At 41.6% G+C, this 11,728-nt stretch overlaps 1 pseudogene; it reads right to left on the bottom strand.

Moving 5' to 3' along the window:
• Positions 1-1,364: 1,364 nt before the first annotated feature.
• On the bottom strand, positions 1,365-1,520 carry LOC110088000 (small ribosomal subunit protein uS14 pseudogene; annotated as a pseudogene).
• Between the last annotated feature and the right edge of the window lie 10,208 nt (positions 1,521-11,728).

Genomic DNA, 11,728 nt, shown 5'->3' with positions numbered 1-11,728 from the left:
TTCCTTCCACTTTTCTTTAACTATGAAGTTATTTTCTCTCATCTAGGAACTGTTGTTGTTAGCCTGGTTCATTCTGTGATGTTCCAGTCTTTAGAAAATACAACAGCCACCTAGTGCTGGAGCTATGCAAAGGCTATGAAAAGCAACATCAGGGGAGGAAAAATGAAGATATGGAGACAGAGCAGAAAAAGGTATGAGAAAGAAGCAAGGGAAGTAGATCCCTTCATTCAATGAGCTAGTTGAGACCAATAACTAGATTTATATCCTGGGCTTGGAAACTCATGCAGTTCCTAGAAATCTAAGCCAGCATTATTAATGATGCATGAAAGAAAGATGTGTAGTTCAAAATCACACATTGTCCATCTCTGGTAGGTAGGTTTATTTCATAGTAAATCACTGGAGATCAATGGAATTTACTTCTAAGAAGACATGCATATGATTGTGCTGCTTGGGTAGCAAAAGCTGCACCAAAATTTAACGCAGGTAATCCTGTAGTTTCTCATTGTGAATGTGTCTAAATAACAACAACAATGTGGTTTCAAGTCAATTCTGACTTATGGTGACCCTTTTCAAGGTTTCCAGGTCAAGAACATACAGAAGTGGCTTACCATTCCTTTCTTCTAGGGCAGTGTTTCACAACCTGGGGGCTGCGGCTCCCAAAGACATCACAGAATATTTTCCAGACAGTCCTGGTTCACCTTATGTGCACTATAACCCCTGCTAAATAATTTCTTCCAAAACCTTTCACAGCTGAATATTAAAGTTAGCACGTATGTATGTGAAACAATCCTTTTGGAGGAGAAAGAAGCCTCTACTTTCTGAGAAGGATAACTTTATTCCAGTAAAAAAAAATGCCTTTTTATGCAAACATGGTGGCAGGGATATCACAGATTACTTGGCTATTATAGAAGGGGGGTTGCAGCTCGAAAAAGCTTGGGAAGCACTGTTCTAGGGGCACCCTGGGGACGGTGTGGCTTGCCCAAGGCCACCCAGACTGGCTCTACATTTAGGTAGCACAGTGAGGAATGGAATTCCCAACCTCTGGCTCCACAGCCAGAAACCTAAGCCAACCAGCTATTTTTTAAAAATGGCTCTCAAAATTCTCTACCTTATGCATGGAAAAATTAGGAAGGTGGCAATTTCACTGAATTTCTTCAGAGAGAAGAGACATTTTCCAGCAGTGTCTCATTAACAGGGGTGGGAGGATAGCTTCTTTCTTTCTATTTCATGTTTATTTTTATGTACACAAAAGTTGGTGCAGCAAGACAAATTCATTTGCCTACATCTTCCTTTTTTGGCCAGCTCCACCTTCAAAGACTTGGGCTTCTGTGGCCTGGGTTTTCCCCCTCTGGATAAACTGGTGCTTAATCCAACTTGACAAAGCCGATGTCCTTGGTGTACTGCCAGAAGCACTGGTGGCACATGTTGAGTTTGTACTTGCGGTTGGCGCACACATGGTAGGAGCAGGAGCCCTGCCTAGACTCCCTGGGGTCACTCCAGTAGAGCTGCTGGTGGCTCATCGCAAAAGGCCCTCCATTACTCACCTCACTGTTTTGCTGCACAGACTGTGTGTTGACTACCATTTTGCATTGTCTATAACATCCCAGGCCTGGTGTCATTCTGAACCATTAGTGGGAGAAGAGAGATGGCAGCCACACACACAAAAAAATGGTGGTGAACATGGGGGGAGGGGAGCTTGACAAAAGGGTCTCCTTTTGAGTAGTGGAGTATGAAAAGGAGGGGGGAAATCAGGATCCCCACCCCTGAAAAAATGCGTTCTGAGAAATTTCAGCCCAGCCTTAAGAATAGAAGTGCACCATTCTTTTACAAGTGCTTTACCTTGTCATTTCATTGGCCTTTGCGCTTTTCATGTAAATGCTGGGCTTTTATGAACTGGAAGTAGGAGGTTTATTATGCTAGCCCTGTGTCTAATGACATTTGGATAATTGGCCGGCAGAGCCTCCAATACCAGAGCCTCCACGATTTTGTACCCCTCTGCTCTTTCTACGCTTCCTGGAGTAAGTTTAGCATTAATCTTGCTCCAACCCTGTTCTAGTCAACTGCCCTTTTCAAGCTGCAGCCATTAGCCTTAATGCTAAAAGCGAGACATCCTGAAAGATGCTTAGTGTAGGATGTTAACTAGATACACAGTCTTAAACCCCTTCTGCCCCTCTCCTTGGCTCCTTGTCTTTACAGCAGCACTCCTTCTGTCTAAATTAGTGGACTTAGGTCCAGGGAAGGCCAAAGAACATTTAGTAATTTTTATCCAAGTGTATTGCTCATCCTCCTCTAAGGGCTCATGGCAAGTAATTGAGTTTTTAATTAAAGATGACAGATCTCTGTCCCTCAAGGCTTCTCACACTAGGAACAGAGCTAACTCATACAACTGTTTGGGGCTGCCAGGAAATCCAGACTCCACATGGCGAAGCAAGATGCCGAGTTCTTTATCATCAGTCACAAGTCTGTGTCACATTATTTGAGTGTCATTCAGATTAAGACACCTTGTGCTCATATTGTCACAGGTGTCTTGCATGTTTTTGATGAGAAAAATGCCATCCTAAATGGCAGGCCTTGCACTGTTCCAGAAAAGAACAGGACGGCTTGCAGAAGGGGCAGGATGGTTCATTCTCCCTGGGAACACATATGGACACTGGAAATTAGTGTGAACCAAAGGGCTTCAAAAGTCAACCAAATACAAAGTGAGCTACATACTCATCTGATCACTTTCTTAGTCACTTTTGCTTCTAGGGAGAGCAGCAGTTTGATTTCACCTCAAACCCACTTGTTTGTCTTTTCTGCAGTCCATGGTATCTGCAAAGCCATCCTCCAACACCACATTTCAAGTGTATCATTTTTCCCTGCACAGCTTTCTTCACTGCCCAGCCTTCATATTGGCACATAGTAAGGCATGCCACACTGGAGATGTGAAGAATACTCAAGTAAAATTCCTCATTCTCTTTGATCCAGGCTGTCTTGATGTGATGTGATGCCTAGATGAGAAATTTCCAGGCCCTGCAAAATTCCCCCACCTCCAGCATAAGAACGAGACAAGGGCCATGCTCTCGTTTTCTCCTCTTTGGTCAGCAATTTCCACAAACTGTGTGTGTGTGGAAAGACTACAGTCTTTTTCCTCTGAGGAGCAAGGACAAACACACAGAGAGCATACACAAAAGGAGTGGGCTTTTTTAAAAAAAGATGCAAGCAGCCCATTCAAAAACCAAACCCACAAGCAAACCCATAGTTGTTCTTTTTTCTCTTTCCGTTCATAAAAGTCCATGGCACAAAGGGAAAAAGCCAGCTGTACAGTATCAGGGTACTCTCAGAAGAAGGGCATGGTAAATCACTTCTGAGTATTCTCTACCTACCTAGAAAGCCCTGGAAAGTTACCATAAGTCAGAACCAACTTGATGCATACAGTTATATTATTATTACACTCCTGCAAAGACTGGCAGGTGGGTGTGTTTGTGTGTGTGTATCTTGATATGTTGCCATAATTAAAGTATGTGTCATTTCGAAGCAGTATAAGGTACTATCTGATTTGCAAAGCATGGAGATACCATGGTTTTGTGGTTAGAAACTCCCAGAACTGCTCAGTTTGCAGTGACGATGCAGAAATGGGGATGCTGAAAGTTGAATTTTAAAAACAGTAACTTATCCAGGCTCCAGAATTGATTTGATGTTAGTAACTTATCCAAGCTCTGGCATCTGAGTGCAAAATACGAAGCTGTTTTGTTGCCAAAGTGCCTAACAACAGTCCTGCTGGTCTACAATCTTAAAAGGGAAAAGACAAATCATACTGATTAATCAATTCCACTTTCTTTTTCCTTAAGGCTGAATCAGGTCATTAACACCTCATCTTGGCACCCCAAATTTAGTGCTGAAGCCATATGGCTCAGTGCAAAGTGTCTTGCATCCAAATTCCTCCGCTCAGCCAAAGTCTGCATTAATTTCTTCCTTAATTATCTAATGTAAGGCTCTTCCATAAATGAACATTCATTACAAATCAGAGAAATTTCTTTTTCATCCTTCAGGCAATCTGGACCTTTGAGTTTTTAAATCTTATACTCTTGCTTGTAACTTTAATGTTCTCCAAATTAAAGATAAAGGTTCCCCTTGACAATTAAGTCCAGTTGTGTTCGACTCTAGGGGCCGGTGTTCAGCCCCGTTTGGAAGCCGAAGAGCTGGTGTTTATCCATAGATACTTTCCGTGGTCATGTGGCCAGCATGACTAGACACAGAATGCCATTACCTTCCCACTGAGGTGGTACCTGTTCATCTACTCAGATTTGTATATTTTCAAATTGCTAAGTTGGCAGGAGCTCAGATAAGCAACAGGAGATCACTCCATTGCATGGTTTCAAACTGCTAACCTTTTGATTGACAGCTTTGCAATTTAACCCACAGCACCACCCACGTCCCTCAAAATTGCACAACCCCAAACTGGCATTTCTGAACTTAGCACTTATGTATCTTAGACAGTGAGAATGCTAAACCACTCCCCATTCACAGTCTCTTTGGTTGTCCCTTGGGTAGGGTTGCCAGATACATCGGTATGAAAAGGAGGACATAGGAAGCCAAAAAGGAGGACAAAGGAGGACGTATTGGGGGGGGCGGGCTCTGTGCGTGTCACTTTTGGAATTAGATATTGGGGAGAATACTGTAGCTCTTTGATCATGGGGCAATACAATTTCCCAGTCTTTCAAGACTGGGAAAGTTACATTTTCTGGACTACAAAACTCAGAATCCACTGGCCACTGTGTTTTCTTGTTTTAAAAAGTGTTAAAAATAATAAAAAAACCAGAAGTCTACATATACACTTATGGGGCTCCCAGGACCAATTTAGACAATCTATTTCTTCCTTTAATGGAGACCCATCCCCCTTGTTTTATTTATTGATTTTTTAATTTTTATACCACCCATCTGGCTGCCAAGGCCACTCTGGGCAGTTTATAAAAAGAGAATTAAACAATAACATAAAAAACAAAATAATCAGCAACAATCAAACAAAATATAAGAGCTACTAAAACAAAGTACACTAAGAAATCACATTAATAAAAGCATAATAAAGTGAAATAAAAAGTTTAAAAAGTTGTGAAAGTTTAAAAAGATTTGAAACACTTTATAAAAACCAGGAAAAAAACACACCAGAAGGCATGGATTTCTCTCTGCTTGAGAAATGCAAAGAGTGGAGAAAATGGATTTGCAAATACACACACACACACACACACACAGCCATTTTCTCCACCCTTTGCAATGTCTCAAGCTGAGAGAAATGCCCTTGTGTGTGTGTGTGTGTGTGTGTGTGTGTGTGTGTGTGTGTGTGTGTGTATTTCCATATGCTTCTGGCTCCTGGACTTGGAAACACACTCTGCACATTCCCCAGAGTCAGGGGTGCATAGGGCCGGGACAGAAGGGGGGGATAAAAGTGCCTCCTCTTCCCCAGCTTTAGGAGGAAGGAGGGACTGGACTGGCCCCTATTTCCCTGGCTCTGAGCAGCTCCTGCCCCAAACCTCAGCACACTCACTCCACACCTCTCATGTCCATTTCCATCCGTCCCTCTCTCGTACCTTCCTTCTTGCCTTATTCAGCTCAAGCGGAAGGAATAAACAAGCTTGATGAAGCCCTGGATTGACTGCCCAGGGCTGTAGCAGCCTAAACAATCAAGCCGGCTTATCTCCGATCTCTAAAAGAACCAAGTGCCCTTCCGCAACCAAGGAAGTAACAGGGAGAGGTGGCTTGTTCGGCTGCAGGGGGTGGGGGAGGGGGAGGGGTGGAGATACAAAAGCCGGGCATTTTAAAGTTTTTTTTAGTTTTGCCTGCCAGACGGAGGATATTATCCTGAAAAGGAGGACATGTCCTCCTTTTGCCGGACATCTGGCAACCCTACCCTTGGGTGTTTTGCCCATTTTGTCATGTCAGACATCCACTGTGAAGAACTCAGCTCACAACATCAAAATAATCTAGAGCACTGGTTCTTAACCTTGGGTTACTCAGGAGTTTTGGACTGCCACTCCCAGAAGCCTTCACCACCAGCTGTGCTGACTAGGGTTTCTGGGAGTTGCAGTTCAAAAGCATCCGAGTAACAAAGGTTAAGAACCACTGATCTAGAGCTTCAGCAACAGTAGGCCCTAATGAACAGGAAAATTTACGCTGAATGGGAGGAAGCTGTTCCTTAAGTAAATAACATACATGAAAGTGTTAATCAACATGACTGTTTGTCTCACAGTTGGTTTTGTTGATATGATTCTTGCCAGAACACTTCTTGGAATGCATCAGACTTCAACTATCTGCCATTTCTACTGAATGCTTCTTTATGTTTTGGGAAACATTTATATCTGGATTTCTGCTTTTATCTTCCTGTAAAGCAAGTAATGGATGAAAATGTGACTTAAATGCTAAATCATGCCCTATTATTTTCTCATCCAACATAAAAGCTTCTCTCCTCAAAGACATTCCTCTTTTAGACCACTTGATGAATCTTCAGAAGTCCATTACCCTGGAGAAACATAAATAATAAAATGTGGCATCAAGTCAATTCTGACTTATGAAAATCTTCTGAGGCATTTAGAAGTGGTTTACCAGTCTCTTCATTTCAATGCATTCTGGAACTGTGCAGCTTGCCCAAGACTACACACCCTGACTCTTCTCTTGGGAAGTACATAGTGGGGAATCGAAATCCCAACCTCTGGCTCCATACTGTTGGGCATATTCTTACCTTGCATGCAGTTGTTCCAGGGAAGGGATGGTTAAACTAGACAAATAATGGGGACTGTCTATCCTAGTACTGATACTCTATGGCACATAAGACTCCTCCCCACACCTGTATCTTCTCCCTCCCTGTTTGGAATCCAGCAAGGAGCTCCACTTGTAAGCTCCTGGAGGTTGTTTCTTCTGCAAAGATGCCTCACCAGGAGGACAGTATGTTAACTCTTTGAACTTAAGTTGAATCTACATGCATTACTAAGTACATAAGGTGTTTGTGAGTTGTTAAAAACTAAGGCTTGCTTTTGATCTTATCAAAGGCGAAGAACCTTTCTTTCCCTTGTGCTCCAGCTACAGTACATAATGTTGGCTTTAACCAGGAGTTGTGTATCAGTGCTTCCAAATAACTTGTTGGTTTTGCCCCAAACTCATACATTCAATACACACTGCACTAAAACTGAGAAGAGGAATCCTAAATGATATCCTCATCTGCTGAACACACAAACAAAAGAAAACAGCCTATCAGTAGCATTCTGTGGGCATAACATTCTAGGTACAGTATGTGAGTTATTATCTCATTAGTCTTCTGTGTCACCCAGTGATCTCTTGGTTGTTCCCCTACTTATCATTTGAAAATTGTTCAGAATCTCAGGAGACCACTTAATAATCCACATATATGTTGAAAACATGCTTATTTGTTTCAAGACTTCCCTATGCAGACTAATTTACCATGTACTTGAGAAACAGTGTAATAACTATATTTTTGTTTGCTTTTTTTAAAAAAAACATGGTTAAAGAAAAACTTTGGAATCTCCTGATTCAATCTGCCTCTAAATGCTCATAAAAAATTTAAACAAATATTTTTCTTGTAAATGATATATTTTCCTTCCTAACACTATACAGTCGCTATCCCCAATATTACTGCAAAAAAGAAAAAGAAAACCACCAAAATCAAATACAGAGCCAAGGATATAGATTCTCACTGTCCCATAGTGATTCTGTTATCCATGCGGGTAAAGGTTGTGGATTACTTGCTGGCCACCACCTGAAAAATTCTTATCACCATTGTTCCCCTCATGTGTTGTAGAACACGTAAGGAAGGGATACTATGGCTCACATAACACTTCCTTCCATATACACAGGAGCTTCTAGTAGGGTGGAAGATAAAGTGCCATATCATCTTCCTTCCACATAACTCTATAGTGTTGCTAAGCATTCAGAAAAACCACGTGGTACTGGTTATCGCTTATAAAGCTCAGACACAAGTGGTGTCATTCCAGATCATTCTGAATTTTTTGTTGCTGCTGTTGATCTCAAATGTTTTGAGTAACGCATTCTACTATTTGTGCCCAGATGTGGGAGTCAATAGCTATCTGGGGTTGTCCTTCATCTTATCCATACTTGTTTTGAATCATCTCACTCCTGACCCATATTGCTGTTCTCTTTTCTAAGCCTCTCTGCCTTAACACCACCTAGTTCAGCCTCCTTGCTCCTCCCCTTTTTTGCATATCACACTTCCATTATCACACATCCCCAAACCTTGCAATTTTTACCTATCTGCCTATTTCATGGCATCACAATATTTCCATCTTTTATTTTATTTTTCTTTTAATTTCCCCATTTTTGCATGATAGTAGTTTATCTGTGTGTGCTTTTCTTTGTGAGCAATATCATCAGTATTACAACCTGCTTTTCACAGAATAGTACTCCGGTGTTAACATTACATAACTGGTGGTGTGACACTTTCAGCTCATCTACCTTGGCTGAAGATAAAATAAAAGTGTGACATTTCAATATTTGGAAACATCAGGCCCCTATCTTGTTATAAGGTACCTATACCTCCGAACACAAAACATATAAGAGAAGGAATAACAAAAGTTGAAAGGTGGGAACAGCTAATATCCCAGTGTTATTTCAAGACATTACTTGTCTCTGGGAAGTGTTACTGCTTTGCATTTCCTGTGCAGGACAAGAAAATGGAAAAAGGAAATGGGAAAATGATTATTTTATGGAAACAGAACAGACAGGAATGGTTCTGAGATATAGATGGTTGGAGAGGCTATTTGTCCTGTTTTGTCACTGTTGATCATGGTTTCAGTCTTGTGTTGTGTGGACAGGAACAGTAGCCGCATCATGGGCGCAAAGAAAGTTGAATAAATTCTCAATGTGTGAGAGCCCATAATTAGGGTTAGAGAAGGGACATAACTACCAGTGTTTATTTTCTAACATTTTCTTGGCTTCTGAGGCCAGAAAACAGAGATTAGAAATAGCCCATGATTAGAGATGGGCACAAATAAAAAAACAAACAAACCAGGAAATTCATCAAAAATCATTGGTTCGTTGATTCACGTTGTTTCAAACTACAGGACCTGAACCTTCCTGAACCAATAAAGTTTTTCTGATTTAGCAATCTTTCTGGATCATTTCCTCCCACACAGCCTGCCCCCAGCCTCCTTCCCACTGCTCCCGTTGCCTCCTTACCTTGTCCTGCCACCACTGCTGCCATCTAGAGAGAGAGTGACCAGACTTCCCTTCTGGGAGCCAGGGCTGCTATCTCTGCAGCTGCCCATACACCCATCTCTCAGCTGAGCGGTGGGGACATGCACAGAGGTTCCCCAGTGGGAACCTCTGTGCATGTCCCTAATATTTTTTTAAAAAAATACCTAGTTTAAAAAAATATAATTAAAAAAAACACATTTTAGCAGTAGACCTATCAGGGCAACAGGTGGCCTCTGCGCATGTCTCTGCCTCTCAGTTGAGATGTGAGGACATGGACAGAGGCCCCCAATGGCTGTCTGCCTAAAAAAAGTTTTTTTAAAAAAATTCTTTTTTTCTTAGCAGCTGGCCTATGGGGCCATGGGGGCCTCTGCACATGCTGAGGATGTGTGCAAAGGCCATTGGACTGCAGAAGCTGGCTGCATCTTAAGATGGCAGCAGCAGCGGCAGAGGAGAAGGAGGAGACAGCGGCAGGAAAAGGTAGGGAGGTAACAGGGGAGTGGGAAGGGGGGGCAGGGTAGGCTGTGGAAGCAGGGAGGCAGACGGGCTTGGTGTTTGTTTGTTTGTTTGTTTGTTTGTTTGTTTGTTTGTTTGTTTGTTTGTTTGTTTGTTTGTTTGTTTGTTTGTTTGTTTGTTTGTTTGTTTGTTTGTTTGTTTTAAAGATGGTCGATGGACTGCCTAGAAAAGAATATTCCCAAAAGAATCAACTCCTTGAATTGTGGCTTGTTCCAGTAAAATTAATACATTCGTGGTCCATTTTGGCAGTTCATGCCCATCTCTACCCATAATTATATGTATTATGTCCCATCAAGTTGATTCTGACTAGCAGACAAAGTAGTAGGGTTTTCAAAGTATGCAATATATTTAAAGAGTAGTTTTACCAGTACCACCCGTCTACCTCCGGTGAGTTTCCATGGCCAAACATGGCTTTTAACCCAGGTTTCCCAGCAAAAATCCCAGACTGACATTATACAGTATCTTCCATATAACACTGGCTCTCAGCCCATGACTGTAAGAGGAAAATTCTTTACAATGCAATGCATCAGAATCTCACAGCAGGAGTTCCTCTCAGCCCTGAAAGTATGCAGATTAGCTTGATCTTCAGGATTCATGCATGGTATTCCTTTGAAGTTTGATTTCACAGACCCTAAAAATATGCAGATCAACTCGGTCTTCAGGATTCAAGCATGGGATTTCTTTGGAATTGTGTTTCACAGACCCTCAAAGACTGCTTCAGTCATCCTTCTACAACCTTAAACTTTTCCCTGCTAGTTCAGCTCCATGCCAGGCAAAGCTAACACTATAATTTTGAAAGTACAGGTATTACAACCACTAAGCAGCCCAGAAGCACACCTTCTCTCCTACTTTCCCCTCGGCTGTAAACCCACAATTGCAGACTAGGCAGATTTTAGCCCCCTACCCAGCTCTGAACATGGTAGGATGCTTTGGTCTTGCCTAAGAACATCAATAACATCATCTTCGTAATTAGACCATGGGAGATTATGCATTGACTACGAAGCAGAAGTTTACAACAACTGATCTTTTGATATCCACATGATGTTTAAGAAGCTACTCAATTTCCTTTTAATTAAGGACTTTTCTTCATCCTTAGAACAAGCAGTGTAGACTTCTTTTTGGTTTAGCATGCTGGATTTATTTATTTTCTGTGGTATCCAGCCTGTTGTTATCCACCACAGGAATACCTTTTCAGTTTAATAATTTATGGCATATCCATCTTTTCCTTACAACAAGGCAACACACAGCAAATTTTTGCTTTTCAGCTGGTTTTTGGAAAACAAAGCACACTCAGAAACAACCAATAACTTAAGGTGTCGTTCTGTTTTCATTTCCCTGAGCATTTTGACCTTGAGAAAAATTTGACCTTGAGGAATATCAGCACAGGATTTTATGATGGTGCTTACTCTTCGATTGACCCAGTGTGGTGCAGTGGTTGATATTTGTGTGACCCACAGTCATGTCACCACTAAGTCATGGAAATCAGCAGGTGATCTTGGACCGCTACTCTTCCTCTTAGCCTGATCTACTTCGACAAAAGGTTGTAAGAATGAAGGGAGAGGACAAAAATTCACTGGAGCCCACTGTAATATATAACCAAGCAATTATTATTTAATTCAGTCCCATTCAGTGGGTTCTTTCTACATGGTAATGGAGAGGATTGCACAAAAATTTTCTGAGAAAACTGCTGATAAGTAGAATATGGTAAATTGTGAAGGGGATGTTAACTAACAATTTGAGCAATTTGTTCTGGATTCAAACCATCCATTAAATGGAGCTAAAGGCAACAGCCTGCCCTTACTATATATACATATATATATACAAAGCCATCATGGTCAAATGCTAACAGGGTTGTTCTAGGAGTGAGGGAGACCTGGGTTCAAATCCCCACTCAGCCATGTAATTTACATCTTGGATTCTTTACTGTCTTTTCTGTCCAGCAGTGCAGAGGATTTTTGTGAGGCACAAAAATGGAGAAGCAGACCATATTTTCATGCTGAACTCTTATGAAGAA

Source organism: Pogona vitticeps, chromosome 5, assembly GCF_051106095.1.
Source record: "Pogona vitticeps strain Pit_001003342236 chromosome 5, PviZW2.1, whole genome shotgun sequence".
NCBI lineage: Eukaryota > Metazoa > Chordata > Lepidosauria > Squamata > Agamidae > Pogona > Pogona vitticeps.
This window is presented reverse-complemented; position numbering and strand designations above follow the sequence as displayed.